This window comes from Pungitius pungitius, unplaced genomic scaffold (genome assembly GCF_949316345.1).
Source record: "Pungitius pungitius unplaced genomic scaffold, fPunPun2.1 scaffold_28, whole genome shotgun sequence".
Lineage (NCBI taxonomy): Eukaryota > Metazoa > Chordata > Actinopteri > Perciformes > Gasterosteidae > Pungitius > Pungitius pungitius.
This window is the reverse complement of record NW_026909895.1, coordinates 393,112-413,011: the sequence shown is the minus strand read 5'-3', so window position 1 is coordinate 413,011 and position 19,900 is coordinate 393,112. Positions and strand designations below refer to the sequence as shown.

The 19,900-nt window shown below is 42.9% G+C and overlaps 40 non-coding genes across 40 annotated transcripts; all 40 read right to left on the bottom strand.

Moving 5' to 3' along the window:
- Nucleotides 1-314: 314 nt before the first annotated feature.
- On the bottom strand, nucleotides 315-433 carry LOC134121477 (5S ribosomal RNA). The gene has a single exon (XR_009953018.1). It is a non-coding gene; the product is annotated as a 5S ribosomal RNA (ribosomal RNA).
- A 339-nt stretch (nucleotides 434-772) lies between these two features.
- Nucleotides 773-891, bottom strand: LOC134122195 (5S ribosomal RNA). Its single transcript, XR_009953736.1, has one exon. It is a non-coding gene; the product is annotated as a 5S ribosomal RNA (ribosomal RNA).
- A 344-nt stretch (nucleotides 892-1,235) lies between these two features.
- LOC134122764 (5S ribosomal RNA) lies at nucleotides 1,236-1,354 on the bottom strand. The gene has a single exon (XR_009954279.1). It is a non-coding gene; the product is annotated as a 5S ribosomal RNA (ribosomal RNA).
- Nucleotides 1,355-1,693: 339 nt separating this feature from the next.
- Nucleotides 1,694-1,812, bottom strand: LOC134122763 (5S ribosomal RNA). The gene has a single exon (XR_009954278.1). It is a non-coding gene; the product is annotated as a 5S ribosomal RNA (ribosomal RNA).
- Nucleotides 1,813-2,210: 398 nt separating this feature from the next.
- LOC134122023 (5S ribosomal RNA) lies at nucleotides 2,211-2,329 on the bottom strand. Its single transcript, XR_009953564.1, has one exon. It is a non-coding gene; the product is annotated as a 5S ribosomal RNA (ribosomal RNA).
- A 792-nt stretch (nucleotides 2,330-3,121) lies between these two features.
- On the bottom strand, nucleotides 3,122-3,240 carry LOC134121708 (5S ribosomal RNA). Its single transcript, XR_009953249.1, has one exon. It is a non-coding gene; the product is annotated as a 5S ribosomal RNA (ribosomal RNA).
- Nucleotides 3,241-3,584: 344 nt separating this feature from the next.
- On the bottom strand, nucleotides 3,585-3,703 carry LOC134122762 (5S ribosomal RNA). The gene has a single exon (XR_009954277.1). It is a non-coding gene; the product is annotated as a 5S ribosomal RNA (ribosomal RNA).
- A 396-nt stretch (nucleotides 3,704-4,099) lies between these two features.
- Nucleotides 4,100-4,218, bottom strand: LOC134122760 (5S ribosomal RNA). The gene has a single exon (XR_009954275.1). It is a non-coding gene; the product is annotated as a 5S ribosomal RNA (ribosomal RNA).
- Nucleotides 4,219-4,557: 339 nt separating this feature from the next.
- LOC134122194 (5S ribosomal RNA) lies at nucleotides 4,558-4,676 on the bottom strand. Its single transcript, XR_009953735.1, has one exon. It is a non-coding gene; the product is annotated as a 5S ribosomal RNA (ribosomal RNA).
- Nucleotides 4,677-5,020: 344 nt separating this feature from the next.
- On the bottom strand, nucleotides 5,021-5,139 carry LOC134122193 (5S ribosomal RNA). Its single transcript, XR_009953734.1, has one exon. It is a non-coding gene; the product is annotated as a 5S ribosomal RNA (ribosomal RNA).
- Nucleotides 5,140-5,535: 396 nt separating this feature from the next.
- Nucleotides 5,536-5,654, bottom strand: LOC134122022 (5S ribosomal RNA). The gene has a single exon (XR_009953563.1). It is a non-coding gene; the product is annotated as a 5S ribosomal RNA (ribosomal RNA).
- A 396-nt stretch (nucleotides 5,655-6,050) lies between these two features.
- Nucleotides 6,051-6,169, bottom strand: LOC134121578 (5S ribosomal RNA). Its single transcript, XR_009953119.1, has one exon. It is a non-coding gene; the product is annotated as a 5S ribosomal RNA (ribosomal RNA).
- A 339-nt stretch (nucleotides 6,170-6,508) lies between these two features.
- Nucleotides 6,509-6,627, bottom strand: LOC134122759 (5S ribosomal RNA). Its single transcript, XR_009954274.1, has one exon. It is a non-coding gene; the product is annotated as a 5S ribosomal RNA (ribosomal RNA).
- A 396-nt stretch (nucleotides 6,628-7,023) lies between these two features.
- Nucleotides 7,024-7,142, bottom strand: LOC134122757 (5S ribosomal RNA). Its single transcript, XR_009954273.1, has one exon. It is a non-coding gene; the product is annotated as a 5S ribosomal RNA (ribosomal RNA).
- Nucleotides 7,143-7,481: 339 nt separating this feature from the next.
- Nucleotides 7,482-7,600, bottom strand: LOC134121542 (5S ribosomal RNA). Its single transcript, XR_009953083.1, has one exon. It is a non-coding gene; the product is annotated as a 5S ribosomal RNA (ribosomal RNA).
- Nucleotides 7,601-7,944: 344 nt separating this feature from the next.
- On the bottom strand, nucleotides 7,945-8,063 carry LOC134121596 (5S ribosomal RNA). Its single transcript, XR_009953137.1, has one exon. It is a non-coding gene; the product is annotated as a 5S ribosomal RNA (ribosomal RNA).
- Nucleotides 8,064-8,407: 344 nt separating this feature from the next.
- Nucleotides 8,408-8,526, bottom strand: LOC134121541 (5S ribosomal RNA). Its single transcript, XR_009953082.1, has one exon. It is a non-coding gene; the product is annotated as a 5S ribosomal RNA (ribosomal RNA).
- Nucleotides 8,527-8,870: 344 nt separating this feature from the next.
- On the bottom strand, nucleotides 8,871-8,989 carry LOC134121595 (5S ribosomal RNA). The gene has a single exon (XR_009953136.1). It is a non-coding gene; the product is annotated as a 5S ribosomal RNA (ribosomal RNA).
- Nucleotides 8,990-9,333: 344 nt separating this feature from the next.
- Nucleotides 9,334-9,452, bottom strand: LOC134122192 (5S ribosomal RNA). The gene has a single exon (XR_009953733.1). It is a non-coding gene; the product is annotated as a 5S ribosomal RNA (ribosomal RNA).
- A 344-nt stretch (nucleotides 9,453-9,796) lies between these two features.
- Nucleotides 9,797-9,915, bottom strand: LOC134122191 (5S ribosomal RNA). The gene has a single exon (XR_009953732.1). It is a non-coding gene; the product is annotated as a 5S ribosomal RNA (ribosomal RNA).
- Nucleotides 9,916-10,311: 396 nt separating this feature from the next.
- Nucleotides 10,312-10,430, bottom strand: LOC134122021 (5S ribosomal RNA). Its single transcript, XR_009953562.1, has one exon. It is a non-coding gene; the product is annotated as a 5S ribosomal RNA (ribosomal RNA).
- Nucleotides 10,431-10,774: 344 nt separating this feature from the next.
- Nucleotides 10,775-10,893, bottom strand: LOC134122189 (5S ribosomal RNA). Its single transcript, XR_009953730.1, has one exon. It is a non-coding gene; the product is annotated as a 5S ribosomal RNA (ribosomal RNA).
- Nucleotides 10,894-11,237: 344 nt separating this feature from the next.
- On the bottom strand, nucleotides 11,238-11,356 carry LOC134122188 (5S ribosomal RNA). Its single transcript, XR_009953729.1, has one exon. It is a non-coding gene; the product is annotated as a 5S ribosomal RNA (ribosomal RNA).
- A 396-nt stretch (nucleotides 11,357-11,752) lies between these two features.
- On the bottom strand, nucleotides 11,753-11,871 carry LOC134122020 (5S ribosomal RNA). Its single transcript, XR_009953561.1, has one exon. It is a non-coding gene; the product is annotated as a 5S ribosomal RNA (ribosomal RNA).
- A 396-nt stretch (nucleotides 11,872-12,267) lies between these two features.
- On the bottom strand, nucleotides 12,268-12,386 carry LOC134121577 (5S ribosomal RNA). The gene has a single exon (XR_009953118.1). It is a non-coding gene; the product is annotated as a 5S ribosomal RNA (ribosomal RNA).
- A 339-nt stretch (nucleotides 12,387-12,725) lies between these two features.
- LOC134122756 (5S ribosomal RNA) lies at nucleotides 12,726-12,844 on the bottom strand. Its single transcript, XR_009954272.1, has one exon. It is a non-coding gene; the product is annotated as a 5S ribosomal RNA (ribosomal RNA).
- Nucleotides 12,845-13,242: 398 nt separating this feature from the next.
- On the bottom strand, nucleotides 13,243-13,361 carry LOC134122755 (5S ribosomal RNA). Its single transcript, XR_009954271.1, has one exon. It is a non-coding gene; the product is annotated as a 5S ribosomal RNA (ribosomal RNA).
- A 339-nt stretch (nucleotides 13,362-13,700) lies between these two features.
- LOC134121707 (5S ribosomal RNA) lies at nucleotides 13,701-13,819 on the bottom strand. Its single transcript, XR_009953248.1, has one exon. It is a non-coding gene; the product is annotated as a 5S ribosomal RNA (ribosomal RNA).
- Nucleotides 13,820-14,163: 344 nt separating this feature from the next.
- LOC134122187 (5S ribosomal RNA) lies at nucleotides 14,164-14,282 on the bottom strand. The gene has a single exon (XR_009953728.1). It is a non-coding gene; the product is annotated as a 5S ribosomal RNA (ribosomal RNA).
- Nucleotides 14,283-14,678: 396 nt separating this feature from the next.
- Nucleotides 14,679-14,797, bottom strand: LOC134121576 (5S ribosomal RNA). Its single transcript, XR_009953117.1, has one exon. It is a non-coding gene; the product is annotated as a 5S ribosomal RNA (ribosomal RNA).
- A 339-nt stretch (nucleotides 14,798-15,136) lies between these two features.
- On the bottom strand, nucleotides 15,137-15,255 carry LOC134122754 (5S ribosomal RNA). The gene has a single exon (XR_009954270.1). It is a non-coding gene; the product is annotated as a 5S ribosomal RNA (ribosomal RNA).
- Nucleotides 15,256-15,653: 398 nt separating this feature from the next.
- Nucleotides 15,654-15,772, bottom strand: LOC134122753 (5S ribosomal RNA). Its single transcript, XR_009954269.1, has one exon. It is a non-coding gene; the product is annotated as a 5S ribosomal RNA (ribosomal RNA).
- Nucleotides 15,773-16,111: 339 nt separating this feature from the next.
- On the bottom strand, nucleotides 16,112-16,230 carry LOC134121706 (5S ribosomal RNA). The gene has a single exon (XR_009953247.1). It is a non-coding gene; the product is annotated as a 5S ribosomal RNA (ribosomal RNA).
- A 344-nt stretch (nucleotides 16,231-16,574) lies between these two features.
- On the bottom strand, nucleotides 16,575-16,693 carry LOC134122186 (5S ribosomal RNA). The gene has a single exon (XR_009953727.1). It is a non-coding gene; the product is annotated as a 5S ribosomal RNA (ribosomal RNA).
- A 396-nt stretch (nucleotides 16,694-17,089) lies between these two features.
- LOC134121960 (5S ribosomal RNA) lies at nucleotides 17,090-17,208 on the bottom strand. Its single transcript, XR_009953501.1, has one exon. It is a non-coding gene; the product is annotated as a 5S ribosomal RNA (ribosomal RNA).
- A 344-nt stretch (nucleotides 17,209-17,552) lies between these two features.
- LOC134122185 (5S ribosomal RNA) lies at nucleotides 17,553-17,671 on the bottom strand. The gene has a single exon (XR_009953726.1). It is a non-coding gene; the product is annotated as a 5S ribosomal RNA (ribosomal RNA).
- Nucleotides 17,672-18,015: 344 nt separating this feature from the next.
- LOC134122184 (5S ribosomal RNA) lies at nucleotides 18,016-18,134 on the bottom strand. Its single transcript, XR_009953725.1, has one exon. It is a non-coding gene; the product is annotated as a 5S ribosomal RNA (ribosomal RNA).
- A 396-nt stretch (nucleotides 18,135-18,530) lies between these two features.
- On the bottom strand, nucleotides 18,531-18,649 carry LOC134122019 (5S ribosomal RNA). Its single transcript, XR_009953560.1, has one exon. It is a non-coding gene; the product is annotated as a 5S ribosomal RNA (ribosomal RNA).
- A 396-nt stretch (nucleotides 18,650-19,045) lies between these two features.
- LOC134121575 (5S ribosomal RNA) lies at nucleotides 19,046-19,164 on the bottom strand. Its single transcript, XR_009953116.1, has one exon. It is a non-coding gene; the product is annotated as a 5S ribosomal RNA (ribosomal RNA).
- A 339-nt stretch (nucleotides 19,165-19,503) lies between these two features.
- LOC134122752 (5S ribosomal RNA) lies at nucleotides 19,504-19,622 on the bottom strand. Its single transcript, XR_009954268.1, has one exon. It is a non-coding gene; the product is annotated as a 5S ribosomal RNA (ribosomal RNA).
- Nucleotides 19,623-19,900: the final 278 nt, after the last annotated feature.

Genomic DNA, 19,900 nt, shown 5'->3' with positions numbered 1-19,900 from the left:
CGTGTCAAAGATAATCAGAAGTTTCTTTTTCTAAAATTGAAGCAGTTCTTAGCATTGGCAAGAGAGGTTCCTAAAACCTAAAGGGAACTTTACTTTTCTTCACTGGTAAATCTAACATGTTTGGTTAGCACCTGTATTTCAACGGCTAAATTACAAACAAAAGTATGCCAATTGTTAAATGTTGATCAACACTAATTTAGCAATCATGAAACGGAATCATTTTGGATAATATTGTCTAATTTCCTTTCATATCCAACGTTAAAACAGGTGTACAATCTGCGGCGCTCGGCGGCTTTCGGAGAGAGAAGTGAAAAAGCTTACGGCACCTGAGATTCCCAGGCGGTCTTCCATCCAGGTACTAACCAGGCCCTGCTCTGCTTAGCTTCCGAGATCAGACGAGATCGGGCGGAACCAGAGAGGTATGGCCGTAAGCTGCTTTTTATCTTTTTCCTAATCCTTTATAATGCGTCAATGAATTATGACACGCCTGCCGTTGGCATCTTTGTGTGGGTTAAATAAGGGTATGCAAAGAAGGCTGTGACATCCCATGCCGAAAATTGGATGGACTAGAGAAGACCCGCCCAGGGGTCCCAGCCAATCGGTGAATGGCCATTGCAGTCCCCGCCACCTCAAATGGCCTGACGATGGTACGGACGTAAGCCACCTTTCATCTTCTTCCTATTGCATCTCTTCTACAATGTGAATTTTTTTTTACAATTGTGTAGGTGTACAATTTACGGCGCTGGGCGGCTTTCAGAGAGAGAAGTGAAAAAGCTTACGGCACCTGGGATTCCCAGGCGGTCTTCCATCCAGGTACTAACCAGGCCCTGCTCTGCTTAGCTTCCGAGAACAGACGAGATCGGGCGGAACCAGAGAGGTATGGACGTAAGCTGCTTTTCATCTTTTTCCTAATCCTTTAAAACGTGTCAAAGATAATCAGAAGTTTCTTTTTCTAAAATTGAAGCAGTTCTTAGCATTGGCAAGAGAGGTTCCTAAAGCCTGAAGGTAACTTTACTTTTCTTCACTGGCAATTCTAACATGTTGGGTTAGCACCTGTATTTCAACGGCTAAATTACAAACAACAGTATGCCAATCGTAAATGTTGACCAACACTAATTTAGCAATCATGAAACGGAATCATTTTGGATAATATTGTCTAATTTCCTTTCATATCCAACGTTAAAACAGGTGTACAATCTGCGGCGCTCGGCGGCTTTCGGAGAGAGAAGTGAAAAAGCTTACGGCACCTGGGATTCCCAGGCGGTCTTCCATCCAGGTACTAACCAGGCCCTGCTCTGCTTAGCTTCCGAGATCAGACGAGATCGGGCGGAACCAGAGAGGTATGGCCGTAAGCTGCTTTTTATCTTTTTCCTAATCCTTTATAATGCGTCAATGAATTATGACACGCCTGCCGTTGGCATCTTTGTGTGGGTTAAATAAGGGTATGCAAAGAAGGCTGTGACATCCCATGCCGAAAATTGGATGGACTAGAGAAGACCCGCCCAGGAGTCCCAGCCAATCGGTGAATGGCCATTGCAGTCCCCGCCACCTCAAATGGCCTGACGATGGTATGGACGTAAGCCACCTTTCATCTTCTTCCTATTGCATCTCTTCTACAATGTGATAAACTTTTTACAATTGTGTAGGTGTACAAGCTACGGCGCTGGGCGGCTTTCAGAGAGAGAAGTGAAAAAGCTTACGGCACCTGGGATTCCCAGGCGGTCTTCCATCCAGGTACTAACCAGGCCCTGCTCTGCTTAGCTTCCGAGATCAGACGAGATCGGGCGGAACCAGAGAGGTATGGCCGTAAGCTGCTTTTTATCTTTTTCCTAATCCTTTATAATGCGTCAAAGATAATCAGAAGAGTTTCTTTTTCTAAAATTGAAGCAGTTCTTAGGATTGGCAAGAGAGGTTTCTAAAACCTGAAGGTAACTTTACTTTTCTTCACTGGCAATTCTAACATGTTGGGTTAGCACCTGTATTTCAACGGCTAAATTACAAACAAAAGTATGCCAATTGTTAAATGTTGATCAACACTAATTTAGCAACCATGAAACGGAATCATTTTGGATAATATTGTCTAATTGCCTTTCATATCCAACGTTAAAACAACACTAAACATGCATCTCTTCAACAATGTGATATACTTTTTGTAATTTGTAGGTGTACAATCTGCGGCGCTCGGCGGCTTTCGGTGAGAGAAGTGAAAAAGCTTACGGCACCTGGGATTCCCAGGCGGTCTTCCATCCAGGTACTAACCAGGCCCCGCTCTGCTTAGCTTCCGAGATCAGACGAGATCGGGCGGAACCAGAGAGGTATGGCTGTAAGCTGCTTTTTATCTTTTTCCTAATCCTTTAAAACGTGTCAAAGATAATCAGAAGTTTCTTTTTCTAAAATTGAAGCAGTTCTTAGCATTGGCAAGAGAGGTTCCTAAAACCTGAAGGTAACTTTACTTTTCTTCACTGGTAAATCTAACATGTTTGGTTAGCACCTGTATTTCAACGGCTAAATTACAAACAATAGTATGCCAATCGTAAAATGTTGATCAACACCAATTTAGCAATCATGAAACGGAATCATTTTGGATAATATTGTCTAATTTCCTTTCATATCCAACGTTAAAACAACACTAAACATGCATCTCTTCAACAATGTGATATACTTTTTGTAATTTGTAGGTGTTCCCAGGCGGTCTTCCATCCAGGTACTAACCAGGCCCTGCTCTGCTTAGCTTCCGAGATCAGACGAGATCGGGCGGAACCAGAGAGGTATGGCCGTAAGCTGCTTTTTATCTTTTTCCTAATCCTTTATAATGCGTCAATGAATTATGACACGCCTGCCGTTGGCATCTTTGTGTGGGTTAAATAAGGGTATGCAAAGAAGGCTGTGACATCCCATGCCGAAAATTGGATGGACTAGAGAAGACCCGCCCAGGAGTCCCAGCCAATCGGTGAATGGCCATTGCAGTCCCCGCCACCTCAAATGGCCTGACGATGGTATGGACGTAAGCCACCTTTCATCTTCTTCCTATTGCATCTCTTCTACAATGTGAATTTTTTTTTACAATTGTGTAGGTGTACAATCTACGGCGCTGGGCGGCTTTCAGAGAGAGAAGTGAAAAAGCTTACGGCACCTGGGATTCCCAGGCGGTCTTCCATCCAGGTACTAACCAGGCCCTGCTCTGCTTAGCTTCCGAGATCAGACGAGATCGGGCGGAACCAGAGAGGTATGGACGTAAGCTGCTTTTCATCTTTTTCCTAATCCTTTAAAACGTGTCAAAGATAATCAGAAGTTTCTTTTTCTAAAATTGAAGCAGTTCTTAGCATTGGCAAGAGAGGTTCCTAAAGCCTGAAGGTAACTTTACTTTTCTTCACTGGCAATTCTAACATGTTGGGTTAGCACCTGTATTTCAACGGGTAAATTACAAACAACAGTATGCCAATGGTAAATGTTGACCAACACTAATTTAGCAATCATGAAACGGAATCATTTTGGATAATATTGTCTAATTTCCTTTCATATCCAACGTTAAAACAGGTGTACAATCTGCGGCGCTCGGCGGCTTTCGGAGAGAGAAGTGAAAAAGCTTACGGCACCTGGGATTCCCAGGCGGTCTTCCATCCAGGTACTAACCAGGCCCTGCTCTGCTTAGCTTCCGAGATCAGACGAGATCGGGCGGAACCAGAGAGGTATGGCCGTAAGCTGCTTTTTATCTTTTTCCTAATCCTTTATAATGCGTCAAAGATAATCAGAAGAGTTTCTTTTTCTAAAATTGAAGCAGTTCTTAGGATTGGCAAGAGAGGTTTCTAAAACCTGAAGGTAACTTTACTTTTCTTCACTGGCAATTCTAACATGTTGGGTTAGCACCTGTATTTCAACGGCTAAATTACAAACAAAAGTATGCCAATTGTTAAATGTTGATCAACACTAATTTAGCAACCATGAAACGGAATCATTTTGGATAATATTGTCTAATTGCCTTTCATATCCAACGTTAAAACAACACTAAACATGCATCTCTTCAACAATGTGATATACTTTTTGTAATTTGTAGGTGTACAATCTGCGGCGCTCTGCAGCTTTCAGAGAGAAGTGAAAAAGCTTACGGCACCTGGGATTCCCAGGCGGTCTTCCATCCAGGTACTAACCAGGCCCTGCTCTGCTTAGCTTCCGAGATCAGACGAGATCGGGCGGAACCAGAGAGGTATGGCCGTAAGCTGCTTTTTATCTTTTTCCTAATCCTTTATAATGCGTCAATGAATTATGACACGCCAGCCGTTGGCATCTTTGTGTGGGTTAAATAAGGGTATGCAAAGAAGGCTGTGACATCCCATGCCGAAAATTGGATGGACTAGAGAAGACCCGCCCAGGAGTCCCAGCCAATCGGTGAATGGCCATTGCAGTCCCCGCCACCTCAAATGGCCTGACGATGGTATGGACGTAAGCCACCTTTCATCTTCTTCCTATTGCATCTCTTCTACAATGTGAAATTTTTTTTACAATTGTGTAGGTGTACAATCTACGGCGCTGGGCGGCTTTCAGAGAGAGAAGTGAAAAAGCTTACGGCACCTGGGATTCCCAGGCGGTCTTCCATCCAGGTACTAACCAGGCCCTGCTCTGCTTAGCTTCCGAGAACAGACGAGATCGGGCGGAACCAGAGAGGTATGGACGTAAGCTGCTTTTCATCTTTTTCCTAATCCTTTAAAACGTGTCAAAGATAATCAGAAGTTTCTTTTTCTAAAATTGAAGCAGTTCTTAGCATTGGCAAGAGAGGTTCCTAAAGCCTGAAGGTAACTTTACTTTTCTTCACTGGCAATTCTAACATGTTGGGTTAGCACCTGTATTTCAACGGCTAAATTACAAACAACAGTATGCCAATCGTAAATGTTGACCAACACTAATTTAGCAATCATGAAACGGAATCATTTTGGATAATATTGTCTAATTTCCTTTCATATCCAACGTTAAAACAGGTGTACAATCTGCGGCGCTCGGCGGCTTTCGGAGAGAGAAGTGAAAAAGCTTACGGCACCTGGGATTCCCAGGCGGTCTTCCATCCAGGTACTAACCAGGCCCTGCTCTGCTTAGCTTCCGAGAACAGACGAGATCGGGCGGAACCAGAGAGGTATGGACGTAAGCTGCTTTTCATCTTTTTCCTAATCCTTTAAAACGTGTCAAAGATAATCAGAAGTTTCTTTTTCTAAAATTGAAGCAGTTCTTAGCATTGGCAAGAGAGGTTCCTAAAGCCTGAAGGTAACTTTACTTTTCTTCACTGGCAATTCTAACATGTTGGGTTAGCACCTGTATTTCAACGGCTAAATTACAAACAAAAGTATGCCAATTGTTAAATGTTGATCAACACTAATTTAGCAACCATGAAACGGAATCATTTTGGATAATATTGTCTAATTGCCTTTCATATCCAACGTTAAAACAACACTAAACATGCATCTCTTCAACAATGTGATATACTTTTTGTAATTTGTAGGTGTACAATCTGCGGCGCTCGGCGGCTTTCGGTGAGAGAAGTGAAAAAGCTTACGGCACCTGGGATTCCCAGGCGGTCTTCCATCCAGGTACTAACCAGGCCCCGCTCTGCTTAGCTTCCGAGATCAGACGAGATCGGGCGGAACCAGAGAGGTATGGCTGTAAGCTGCTTTTTATCTTTTTCCTAATCCTTTAAAACGTGTCAAAGATAATCAGAAGTTTCTTTTTCTAAAATTGAAGCAGTTCTTAGCATTGGCAAGAGAGGTTCCTAAAACCTGAAGGGAACTTTACTTTTCTTCACTGGTAAATCTAACATGTTTGGTTAGCACCTGTATTTCAACGGCTAAATTACAAACAATAGTATGCCAATCGTAAAATGTTGATCAACACTAATTTAGCAATCATGAAACGGAATCATTTTGGATAATATTGTCTAATTTCCTTTCATATCCAACGTTAAAACAACACTAAACATGCATCTCTTCAACAATGTGATATACTTTTTGTAATTTGTAGGTGTACAATCTGCGGCGCTCGGCGGCTTTCGGTGAGAGAAGTGAAAAAGCTTACGGCACCTGGGATTCCCAGGCGGTCTTCCATCCAGGTACTAACCAGGCCCTGCTCTGCTTAGCATCCGAGATCAGACGAGATCGGGCGGAACCAGAGAGGTATGGCCGTAAGCTGCTTTTTATCTTTTTCCTAATCCTTTATAATGCGTCAAAAAATTATGTCACGCCTGCCGTTGGCATCTTTGTGTGGGTTAAATAAGGGTATGCAAAGAAGGCTGTGACATCCTATGGCGAAAATTGGATGGACTAGAGAAGACCCGCCCAGGAGTCCCAGCCAATCGGTGGATGGCCATTGCAGTCCCCGCCACCTCAAATGGCCTGATGATGGTATGGACGTAAGCCACCTTTCATCTTCTTCCTATTGCATCTCTTCTACAATGTGATAAACTTTTTACAATTGTGTAGGTGTACAAGCTACGGCGCTGGGCGGCTTTCAGAGAGAGAAGTGAAAAAGCTTACGGCACCTGGGATTCCCAGGCGGTCTTCCATCCAGGTACTAACCAGGCCCTGCTCTGCTTAGCTTCCGAGATCAGACGAGATCGGGCGGAACCAGAGAGGTATGGCCGTAAGCTGCTTTTTATCTTTTTCCTAATCCTTTATAATGCGTCAAAGATAATCAGAAGAGTTTCTTTTTCTAAAATTGAAGCAGTTCTTAGGATTGGCAAGAGAGGTTTCTAAAACCTGAAGGTAACTTTACTTTTCTTCACTGGCAATTCTAACATGTTGGGTTAGCACCTGTATTTCAACGGCTAAATTACAAACAAAAGTATGCCAATTGTTAAATGTTGATCAACACTAATTTAGCAACCATGAAACGGAATCATTTTGGATAATATTGTCTAATTGCCTTTCATATCCAACGTTAAAACAACACTAAACATGCATCTCTTCAACAATGTGATATACTTTTTGTAATTTGTAGGTGTACAATCTGCGGCGCTCTGCAGCTTTCAGAGAGAAGTGAAAAAGCTTACGGCACCTGGGATTCCCAGGCGGTCTTCCATCCAGGTACTAACCAGGCCCTGCTCTGCTTAGCTTCCGAGATCAGACGAGATCGGGCGGAACCAGAGAGGTATGGCCGTAAGCTGCTTTTTATCTTTTTCCTAATCCTTTATAATGCGTCAATGAATTATGACACGCCAGCCGTTGGCATCTTTGTGTGGGTTAAATAAGGGTATGCAAAGAAGGCTGTGACATCCCATGCCGAAAATTGGATGGACTAGAGAAGACCCGCCCAGGAGTCCCAGCCAATCGGTGAATGGCCATTGCAGTCCCCGCCACCTCAAATGGCCTGACGATGGTATGGACGTAAGCCACCTTTCATCTTCTTCCTATTGCATCTCTTCTACAATGTGAATTTTTTTTTACAATTGTGTAGGTGTACAATCTACGGCGCTGGGCGGCTTTCAGAGAGAGAAGTTAAAAAGCTTACGGCACCTGGGATTCCCAGGCGGTCTTCCATCCATGTACTAACCAGGCCCTGCTCTGCTTAGCTTCCGAGATCAGACGAGATCGGGCGGAACCAGAGAGGTATGGCCGTAAGCTGCTTTTCATCTTTTTCCTAATCCTTTAAAACGTGTCAAAGATAATCAGAAGTTTCTTTTTCTAAAATTGAAGCAGTTCTTAGCATTGGCAAGAGAGGTTCCTAAAGCCTGAAGGTAACTTTACTTTTCTTCACTGGCAATTCTAACATGTTGGGTTAGCACCTGTATTTCAACGGCTAAATTACAAACAACAGTATGCCAATCGTAAATGTTGACCAACACTAATTTAGCAATCATGAAACGGAATCATTTTGGATAATATTGTCTAATTTCCTTTCATATCCAACGTTAAAACAGGTGTACAATCTGCGGCGCTCGGCGGCTTTCGGAGAGAGAAGTGAAAAAGCTTACGGCACCTGGGATTCCCAGGCGGTCTTCCATCCAGGTACTAACCAGGCCCTGCTCTGCTTAGCTTCCGAGAACAGACGAGATCGGGCGGAACCAGAGAGGTATGGCCGTAAGCTGCTTTTCATCTTTTTCCTAATCCTTTAAAACGTGTCAAAGATAATCAGAAGTTTCTTTTTCTAAAATTGAAGCAGTTCTTAGCATTGGCAAGAGAGGTTCCTAAAGCCTGAAGGTAACTTTACTTTTCTTCACTGGCAATTCTAACATGTTGGGTTAGCACCTGTATTTCAACGGCTAAATTACAAACAACAGTATGCCAATCGTAAATGTTGACCAACACTAACTTAGCAATCATGAAACGGAATCATTTTGGATAATATTGTCTAATTTCCTTTCATATCCAACGTTAAAACAGGTGTACAATCTGCGGCGCTCGGCGGCTTTCGGAGAGAGAAGTGAAAAAGCTTACGGCACCTGGGATTCCCAGGCGGTCTTCCATCCATGTACTAACCAGGCCCTGCTCTGCTTAGCTTCCGAGATCAGACGAGATCGGGCGGAACCAGAGAGGTATGGCCGTAAGCTGCTTTTCATCTTTTTCCTAATCCTTTAAAACGTGTCAAAGATAATCAGAAGTTTCTTTTTCTAAAATTGAAGCAGTTCTTAGCATTGGCAAGAGAGGTTCCTAAAGCCTGAAGGTAACTTTACTTTTCTTCACTGGCAATTCTAACATGTTGGGTTAGCACCTGTATTTCAACGGCTAAATTACAAACAACAGTATGCCAATCGTAAATGTTGACCAACACTAATTTAGCAATCATGAAACGGAATCATTTTGGATAATATTGTCTAATTTCCTTTCATATCCAACGTTAAAACAGGTGTACAATCTGCGGCGCTCGGCGGCTTTCGGAGAGAGAAGTGAAAAAGCTTACGGCACCTGGGATTCCCAGGCGGTCTTCCATCCAGGTACTAACCAGGCCCTGCTCTGCTTAGCTTCCGAGAACAGACGAGATCGGGCGGAACCAGAGAGGTATGGCCGTAAGCTGCTTTTCATCTTTTTCCTAATCCTTTAAAACGTGTCAAAGATAATCAGAAGTTTCTTTTTCTAAAATTGAAGCAGTTCTTAGCATTGGCAAGAGAGGTTCCTAAAGCCTGAAGGTAACTTTACTTTTCTTCACTGGCAATTCTAACATGTTGGGTTAGCACCTGTATTTCAACGGCTAAATTACAAACAACAGTATGCCAATCGTAAATGTTGACCAACACTAACTTAGCAATCATGAAACGGAATCATTTTGGATAATATTGTCTAATTTCCTTTCATATCCAACGTTAAAACAGGTGTACAATCTGCGGCGCTCGGCGGCTTTCGGAGAGAGAAGTGAAAAAGCTTACGGCACCTGGGATTCCCAGGCGGTCTTCCATCCAGGTACTAACCAGGCCCTGCTCTGCTTAGCTTCCGAGAACAGACGAGATCGGGCGGAACCAGAGAGGTATGGACGTAAGCTGCTTTTCATCTTTTTCCTAATCCTTTAAAACGTGTCAAAGATAATCAGAAGTTTCTTTTTCTAAAATTGAAGCAGTTCTTAGCATTGGCAAGAGAGGTTCCTAAAGCCTGAAGGTAACTTTACTTTTCTTCACTGGCAATTCTAACATGTTGGGTTAGCACCTGTATTTCAACGGCTAAATTACAAACAACAGTATGCCAATCGTAAATGTTGACCAACACTAATTTAGCAATCATGAAACGGAATCATTTTGGATAATATTGTCTAATTTCCTTTCATATCCAACGTTAAAACAGGTGTACAATCTGCGGCGCTCGGCGGCTTTCGGAGAGAGAAGTGAAAAAGCTTACGGCACCTGGGATTCCCAGGCGGTCTTCCATCCAGGTACTAACCAGGCCCTGCTCTGCTTAGCTTCCGAGAACAGACGAGATCGGGCGGAACCAGAGAGGTATGGACGTAAGCTGCTTTTCATCTTTTTCCTAATCCTTTAAAACGTGTCAAAGATAATCAGAAGTTTCTTTTTCTAAAATTGAAGCAGTTCTTAGCATTGGCAAGAGAGGTTCCTAAAGCCTGAAGGTAACTTTACTTTTCTTCACTGGCAATTCTAACATGTTGGGTTAGCACCTGTATTTCAACGGCTAAATTACAAACAAAAGTATGCCAATTGTTAAATGTTGATCAACACTAATTTAGCAACCATGAAACGGAATCGTTTTGGATAATATTGTCTAATTGCCTTTCATATCCAACGTTAAAACAACACTAAACATGCATCTCTTCAACAATGTGATATACTTTTTGTAATTTGTAGGTGTACAATCTGCGGCGCTCGGCGGCTTTCGGTGAGAGAAGTGAAAAAGCTTACGGCACCTGGGATTCCCAGGCGGTCTTCCATCCAGGTACTAACCAGGCCCCGCTCTGCTTAGCTTCCGAGATCAGACGAGATCGGGCGGAACCAGAGAGGTATGGCTGTAAGCTGCTTTTTATCTTTTTCCTAATCCTTTAAAACGTGTCAAAGATAATCAGAAGTTTCTTTTTCTAAAATTGAAGCAGTTCTTAGCATTGGCAAGAGAGGTTCCTAAAACCTGAAGGGAACTTTACTTTTCTTCACTGGTAAATCTAACATGTTTGGTTAGCACCTGTATTTCAACGGCTAAATTACAAACAACAGTATGCCAATCGTAAATGTTGACCAACACTAACTTAGCAATCATGAAACGGAATCATTTTGGATAATATTGTCTAATTTCCTTTCATATCCAACGTTAAAACAGGTGTACAATCTGCGGCGCTCGGCGGCTTTCGGAGAGAGAAGTGAAAAAGCTTACGGCACCTGGGATTCCCAGGCGGTCTTCCATCCAGGTACTAACCAGGCCCTGCTCTGCTTAGCTTCCGAGAACAGACGAGATCGGGCGGAACCAGAGAGGTATGGACGTAAGCTGCTTTTCATCTTTTTCCTAATCCTTTAAAACGTGTCAAAGATAATCAGAAGTTTCTTTTTCTAAAATTGAAGCAGTTCTTAGCATTGGCAAGAGAGGTTCCTAAAGCCTGAAGGTAACTTTACTTTTCTTCACTGGCAATTCTAACATGTTGGGTTAGCACCTGTATTTCAACGGCTAAATTACAAACAACAGTATGCCAATCGTAAATGTTGACCAACACTAATTTAGCAATCATGAAACGGAATCATTTTGGATAATATTGTCTAATTTCCTTTCATATCCAACGTTAAAACAGGTGTACAATCTGCGGCGCTCGGCGGCTTTCGGAGAGAGAAGTGAAAAAGCTTACGGCACCTGGGATTCCCAGGCGGTCTTCCATCCAGGTACTAACCAGGCCCTGCTCTGCTTAGCTTCCGAGAACAGACGAGATCGGGCGGAACCAGAGAGGTATGGACGTAAGCTGCTTTTCATCTTTTTCCTAATCCTTTAAAACGTGTCAAAGATAATCAGAAGTTTCTTTTTCTAAAATTGAAGCAGTTCTTAGCATTGGCAAGAGAGGTTCCTAAAGCCTGAAGGTAACTTTACTTTTCTTCACTGGCAATTCTAACATGTTGGGTTAGCACCTGTATTTCAACGGCTAAATTACAAACAAAAGTATGCCAATTGTTAAATGTTGATCAACACTAATTTAGCAACCATGAAACGGAATCATTTTGGATAATATTGTCTAATTGCCTTTCATATCCAACGTTAAAACAACACTAAACATGCATCTCTTCAACAATGTGATATACTTTTTGTAATTTGTAGGTGTACAATCTGCGGCGCTCGGCGGCTTTCGGTGAGAGAAGTGAAAAAGCTTACGGCACCTGGGATTCCCAGGCGGTCTTCCATCCAGGTACTAACCAGGCCCCGCTCTGCTTAGCTTCCGAGATCAGACGAGATCGGGCGGAACCAGAGAGGTATGGCTGTAAGCTGCTTTTTATCTTTTTCCTAATCCTTTAAAACGTGTCAAAGATAATCAGAAGTTTCTTTTTCTAAAATTGAAGCAGTTCTTAGCATTGGCAAGAGAGGTTCCTAAAACCTGAAGGGAACTTTACTTTTCTTCACTGGTAAATCTAACATGTTTGGTTAGCACCTGTATTTCAACGGCTAAATTACAAACAATAGTATGCCAATCGTAAAATGTTGATCAACACTAATTTAGCAATCATGAAACGGAATCATTTTGGATAATATTGTCTAATTTCCTTTCATATCCAACGTTAAAACAACACTAAACATGCATCTCTTCAACAATGTGATATACTTTTTGTAATTTGTAGGTGTACAATCTGCGGCGCTCGGCGGCTTTCGGTGAGAGAAGTGAAAAAGCTTACGGCACCTGGGATTCCCAGGCGGTCTTCCATCCAGGTACTAACCAGGCCCTGCTCTGCTTAGCATCCGAGATCAGACGAGATCGGGCGGAACCAGAGAGGTATGGCCGTAAGCTGCTTTTTATCTTTTTCCTAATCCTTTATAATGCGTCAAAAAATTATGTCACGCCTGCCGTTGGCATCTTTGTGTGGGTTAAATAAGGGTATGCAAAGAAGGCTGTGACATCCTATGGCGAAAATTGGATGGACTAGAGAAGACCCGCCCAGGAGTCCCAGCCAATCGGTGGATGGCCATTGCAGTCCCCGCCACCTCAAATGGCCTGATGATGGTATGGACGTAAGCCACCTTTCATCTTCTTCCTATTGCATCTCTTCTACAATGTGATAAACTTTTTACAATTGTGTAGGTGTACAAGCTACGGCGCTGGGCGGCTTTCAGAGAGAGAAGTGAAAAAGCTTACGGCACCTGGGATTCCCAGGCGGTCTTCCATCCAGGTACTAACCAGGCCCTGCTCTGCTTAGCTTCCGAGATCAGACGAGATCGGGCGGAACCAGAGAGGTATGGCCGTAAGCTGCTTTTTATCTTTTTCCTAATCCTTTATAATGCGTCAAAGATAATCAGAAGAGTTTCTTTTTCTAAAATTGAAGCAGTTCTTAGGATTGGCAAGAGAGGTTTCTAAAACCTGAAGGTAACTTTACTTTTCTTCACTGGCAATTCTAACATGTTGGGTTAGCACCTGTATTTCAACGGCTAAATTACAAACAAAAGTATGCCAATTGTTAAATGTTGATCAACACTAATTTAGCAACCATGAAACGGAATCATTTTGGATAATATTGTCTAATTGCCTTTCATATCCAACGTTAAAACAACACTAAACATGCATCTCTTCAACAATGTGATATACTTTTTGTAATTTGTAGGTGTACAATCTGCGGCGCTCGGCGGCTTTCGGTGAGAGAAGTGAAAAAGCTTACGGCACCTGGGATTCCCAGGCGGTCTTCCATCCAGGTACTAACCAGGCCCTGCTCTGCTTAGCTTCCGAGATCAGACGAGATCGGGCGGAACCAGAGAGGTATGGCCGTAAGCTGCTTTTTATCTTTTTCCTAATCCTTTATAATGCGTCAATGAATTATGACACGCCTGCCGTTGGCATCTTTGTGTGGGTTAAATAAGGGTATGCAAAGAAGGCTGTGACATCCCATGCCGAAAATTGGATGGACTAGAGAAGACCCGCCCAGGAGTCCCAGCCAATCGGTGAATGGCCATTGCAGTCCCCGCCACCTCAAATGGCCTGACGATGGTATGGACGTAAGCCACCTTTCATCTTCTTCCTATTGCATCTCTTCTACAATGTGAATTTTTTTTTACAATTGTGTAGGTGTACAATCTACGGCGCTGGGCGGCTTTCAGAGAGAGAAGTGAAAAAGCTTACGGCACCTGGGATTCCCAGGCGGTCTTCCATCCAGGTACTAACCAGGCCCTGCTCTGCTTAGCTTCCGAGATCAGACGAGATCGGGCGGAACCAGAGAGGTATGGACGTAAGCTGCTTTTCATCTTTTTCCTAATCCTTTAAAACGTGTCAAAGATAATCAGAAGTTTCTTTTTCTAAAATTGAAGCAGTTCTTAGCATTGGCAAGAGAGGTTCCTAAAGCCTGAAGGTAACTTTACTTTTCTTCACTGGCAATTCTAACATGTTGGGTTAGCACCTGTATTTCAACGGCTAAATTACAAACAACAGTATGCCAATCGTAAATGTTGACCAACACTAACTTAGCAATCATGAAACGGAATCATTTTGGATAATATTGTCTAATTTCCTTTCATATCCAACGTTAAAACAGGTGTACAATCTGCGGCGCTCGGCGGCTTTCGGAGAGAGAAGTGAAAAAGCTTACGGCACCTGGGATTCCCAGGCGGTCTTCCATCCAGGTACTAACCAGGCCCTGCTCTGCTTAGCTTCCGAGAACAGACGAGATCGGGCGGAACCAGAGAGGTATGGACGTAAGCTGCTTTTCATCTTTTTCCTAATCCTTTAAAACGTGTCAAAGATAATCAGAAGTTTCTTTTTCTAAAATTGAAGCAGTTCTTAGCATTGGCAAGAGAGGTTCCTAAAGCCTGAAGGTAACTTTACTTTTCTTCACTGGCAATTCTAACATGTTGGGTTAGCACCTGTATTTCAACGGCTAAATTACAAACAATAGTATGCCAATCGTAAAATGTTGATCAACACTAATTTAGCAATCATGAAACGGAATCATTTTGGATAATATTGTCTAATTTCCTTTCATATCCAACGTTAAAACAACACTAAACATGCATCTCTTCAACAATGTGATATACTTTTTGTAATTTGTAGGTGTACAATCTGCGGCGCTCGGCGGCTTTCGGTGAGAGAAGTGAAAAAGCTTACGGCACCTGGGATTCCCAGGCGGTCTTCCATCCAGGTACTAACCAGGCCCTGCTCTGCTTAGCATCCGAGATCAGACGAGATCGGGCGGAACCAGAGAGGTATGGCCGTAAGCTGCTTTTTATCTTTTTCCTAATCCTTTATAATGCGTCAAAAAATTATGTCACGCCTGCCGTTGGCATCTTTGTGTGGGTTAAATAAGGGTATGCAAAGAAGGCTGTGACATCCTATGGCGAAAATTGGATGGACTAGAGAAGACCCGCCCAGGAGTCCCAGCCAATCGGTGGATGGCCATTGCAGTCCCCGCCACCTCAAATGGCCTGATGATGGTATGGACGTAAGCCACCTTTCATCTTCTTCCTATTGCATCTCTTCTACAATGTGATAAACTTTTTACAATTGTGTAGGTGTACAAGCTACGGCGCTGGGCGGCTTTCAGAGAGAGAAGTGAAAAAGCTTACGGCACCTGGGATTCCCAGGCGGTCTTCCATCCAGGTACTAACCAGGCCCTGCTCTGCTTAGCTTCCGAGATCAGACGAGATCGGGCGGAACCAGAGAGGTATGGCCGTAAGCTGCTTTTTATCTTTTTCCTAATCCTTTATAATGCGTCAAAGATAATCAGAAGAGTTTCTTTTTCTAAAATTGAAGCAGTTCTTAGGATTGGCAAGAGAGGTTTCTAAAACCTGAAGGTAACTTTACTTTTCTTCACTGGCAATTCTAACATGTTGGGTTAGCACCTGTATTTCAACGGCTAAATTACAAACAAAAGTATGCCAATTGTTAAATGTTGATCAACACTAATTTAGCAACCATGAAACGGAATCATTTTGGATAATATTGTCTAATTGCCTTTCATATCCAACGTTAAAACAACACTAAACATGCATCTCTTCAACAATGTGATATACTTTTTGTAATTTGTAGGTGTACAATCTGCGGCGCTCGGCGGCTTTCGGTGAGAGAAGTGAAAAAGCTTACGGCACCTGGGATTCCCAGGCGGTCTTCCATCCAGGTACTAACCAGGCCCTGCTCTGCTTAGCTTCCGAGATCAGACGAGATCGGGCGGAACCAGAGAGGTATGGCCGTAAGCTGCTTTTTATCTTTTTCCTAATCCTTTATAATGCGTCAATGAATTATGACACGCCTGCCGTTGGCATCTTTGTGTGGGTTAAATAAGGGTATGCAAAGAAGGCTGTGACATCCCATGCCGAAAATTGGATGGACTAGAGAAGACCCGCCCAGGAGTCCCAGCCAATCGGTGAATGGCCATTGCAGTCCCCGCCACCTCAAATGGCCTGACGATGGTATGGACGTAAGCCACCTTTCATCTTCTTCCTATTGCATCTCTTCTACAATGTGAATTTTTTTTTACAATTGTGTAGGTGTACAATCTACGGCGCTGGGCGGCTTTCAGAGAGAGAAGTGAAAAAGCTTACGGCACCTGGGATTCCCAGGCGGTCTTCCATCCAGGTACTAACCAGGCCCTGCTCTGCTTAGCTTCCGAGATCAGACGAGATCGGGCGGAACCAGAGAGGTATGGACGTAAGCTGCTTTTCATCTTTTTCCTAATCCTTTAAAACGTGTCAAAGATAATCAGAAGTTTCTTTTTCTAAAATTGAAGCAGTTCTTAGCATTGGCAAGAGAGGTTCCTAAAGCCTGAAGGTAACTTTACTTTTCTTCACTGGCAATTCTAACATGTTGGGTTAGCACCTGTATTTCAACGGCTAAATTACAAACAACAGTATGCCAATCGTAAATGTTGACCAACACTAACTTAGCAATCATGAAACGGAATCATTTTGGATAATATTGTCTAATTTCCTTTCATATCCAACGTTAAAACAGGTGTACAATCTGCGGCGCTCGGCGGCTTTCGGAGAGAGAAGTGAAAAAGCTTACGGCACCTGGGATTCCCAGGCGGTCTTCCATCCAGGTACTAACCAGGCCCTGCTCTGCTTAGCTTCCGAGAACAGACGAGATCGGGCGGAACCAGAGAGGTATGGACGTAAGCTGCTTTTCATCTTTTTCCTAATCCTTTAAAACGTGTCAAAGATAATCAGAAGTTTCTTTTTCTAAAATTGAAGCAGTTCTTAGCATTGGCAAGAGAGGTTCCTAAAGCCTGAAGGTAACTTTACTTTTCTTCACTGGCAATTCTAACATGTTGGGTTAGCACCTGTATTTCAACGGCTAAATTACAAACAAAAGTATGCCAATTGTTAAATGTTGATCAACACTAATTTAGCAACCATGAAACGGAATCATTTTGGATAATATTGTCTAATTGCCTTTCATATCCAACGTTAAAACAACACTAAACATGCATCTCTTCAACAATGTGATATACTTTTTGTAATTTGTAGGTGTACAATCTGCGGCGCTCGGCGGCTTTCGGTGAGAGAAGTGAAAAAGCTTACGGCACCTGGGATTCCCAGGCGGTCTTCCATCCAGGTACTAACCAGGCCCCGCTCTGCTTAGCTTCCGAGATCAGACGAGATCGGGCGGAACCAGAGAGGTATGGACGTAAGCTGCTTTTTATCTTTTTCCTAATCCTTTAAAACGTGTCAAAGATAATCAGAAGTTTCTTTTTCTAAAATTGAAGCAGTTCTTAGCATTGGCAAGAGAGGTTCCTAAAACCTGAAGGGAACTTTACTTTTCTTCACTGGTAAATCTAACATGTTTGGTTAGCACCTGTATTTCAACGGCTAAATTACAAACAACAGTATGCCAATCGTAAATGTTGACCAACACTAACTTAGCAATCATGAAACGGAATCATTTTGGATAATATTGTCTAATTTCCTTTCATATCCAACGTTAAAACAGGTGTACAATCTGCGGCGCTCGGCGGCTTTCGGAGAGAGAAGTGAAAAAGCTTACGGCACCTGGGATTCCCAGGCGGTCTTCCATCCAGGTACTAACCAGGCCCTGCTCTGCTTAGCTTCCGAGAACAGACGAGATCGGGCGGAACCAGAGAGGTATGGACGTAAGCTGCTTTTCATCTTTTTCCTAATCCTTTAAAACGTGTCAAAGATAATCAGAAGTTTCTTTTTCTAAAATTGAAGCAGTTCTTAGCATTGGCAAGAGAGGTTCCTAAAGCCTGAAGGTAACTTTACTTTTCTTCACTGGCAATTCTAACATGTTGGGTTAGCACCTGTATTTCAACGGCTAAATTACAAACAACAGTATGCCAATCGTAAATGTTGACCAACACTAATTTAGCAATCATGAAACGGAATCATTTTGGATAATATTGTCTAATTTCCTTTCATATCCAACGTTAAAACAGGTGTACAATCTGCGGCGCTCGGCGGCTTTCGGAGAGAGAAGTGAAAAAGCTTACGGCACCTGGGATTCCCAGGCGGTCTTCCATCCAGGTACTAACCAGGCCCTGCTCTGCTTAGCTTCCGAGAACAGACGAGATCGGGCGGAACCAGAGAGGTATGGACGTAAGCTGCTTTTCATCTTTTTCCTAATCCTTTAAAACGTGTCAAAGATAATCAGAAGTTTCTTTTTCTAAAATTGAAGCAGTTCTTAGCATTGGCAAGAGAGGTTCCTAAAGCCTGAAGGTAACTTTACTTTTCTTCACTGGCAATTCTAACATGTTGGGTTAGCACCTGTATTTCAACGGCTAAATTACAAACAAAAGTATGCCAATTGTTAAATGTTGATCAACACTAATTTAGCAACCATGAAACGGAATCATTTTGGATAATATTGTCTAATTGCCTTTCATATCCAACGTTAAAACAACACTAAACATGCATCTCTTCAACAATGTGATATACTTTTTGTAATTTGTAGGTGTACAATCTGCGGCGCTCGGCGGCTTTCGGTGAGAGAAGTGAAAAAGCTTACGGCACCTGGGATTCCCAGGCGGTCTTCCATCCAGGTACTAACCAGGCCCCGCTCTGCTTAGCTTCCGAGATCAGACGAGATCGGGCGGAACCAGAGAGGTATGGCTGTAAGCTGCTTTTTATCTTTTTCCTAATCCTTTAAAACGTGTCAAAGATAATCAGAAGTTTCTTTTTCTAAAATTGAAGCAGTTCTTAGCATTGGCAAGAGAGGTTCCTAAAACCTGAAGGGAACTTTACTTTTCTTCACTGGTAAATCTAACATGTTTGGTTAGCACCTGTATTTCAACGGCTAAATTACAAACAATAGTATGCCAATCGTAAAATGTTGATCAACACTAATTTAGCAATCATGAAACGGAATCATTTTGGATAATATTGTCTAATTTCCTTTCATATCCAACGTTAAAACAACACTAAACATGCATCTCTTCAACAATGTGATATACTTTTTGTAATTTGTAGGTGTACAATCTGCGGCGCTCGGCGGCTTTCGGTGAGAGAAGTGAAAAAGCTTACGGCACCTGGGATTCCCAGGCGGTCTTCCATCCAGGTACTAACCAGGCCCTGCTCTGCTTAGCATCCGAGATCAGACGAGATCGGGCGGAACCAGAGAGGTATGGCCGTAAGCTGCTTTTTATCTTTTTCCTAATCCTTTATAATGCGTCAAAAAATTATGTCACGCCTGCCGTTGGCATCTTTGTGTGGGTTAAATAAGGGTATGCAAAGAAGGCTGTGACATCCTATGGCGAAAATTGGATGGACTAGAGAAGACCCGCCCAGGAGTCCCAGCCAATCGGTGGATGGCCATTGCAGTCCCCGCCACCTCAAATGGCCTGATGATGGTATGGACGTAAGCCACCTTTCATCTTCTTCCTATTGCATCTCTTCTACAATGTGATAAACTTTTTACAATTGTGTAGGTGTACAAGCTACGGCGCTGGGCGGCTTTCAGAGAGAGAAGTGAAAAAGCTTACGGCACCTGGGATTCCCAGGCGGTCTTCCATCCAGGTACTAACCAGGCCCTGCTCTGCTTAGCTTCCGAGATCAGACGAGATCGGGCGGAACCAGAGAGGTATGGCCGTAAGCTGCTTTTTATCTTTTTCCTAATCCTTTATAATGCGTCAAAGATAATCAGAAGAGTTTCTTTTTCTAAAATTGAAGCAGTTCTTAGGATTGGCAAGAGAGGTTTCTAAAACCTGAAGGTAACTTTACTTTTCTTCACTGGCAATTCTAACATGTTGGGTTAGCACCTGTATTTCAACGGCTAAATTACAAACAAAAGTATGCCAATTGTTAAATGTTGATCAACACTAATTTAGCAACCATGAAACGGAATCATTTTGGATAATATTGTCTAATTGCCT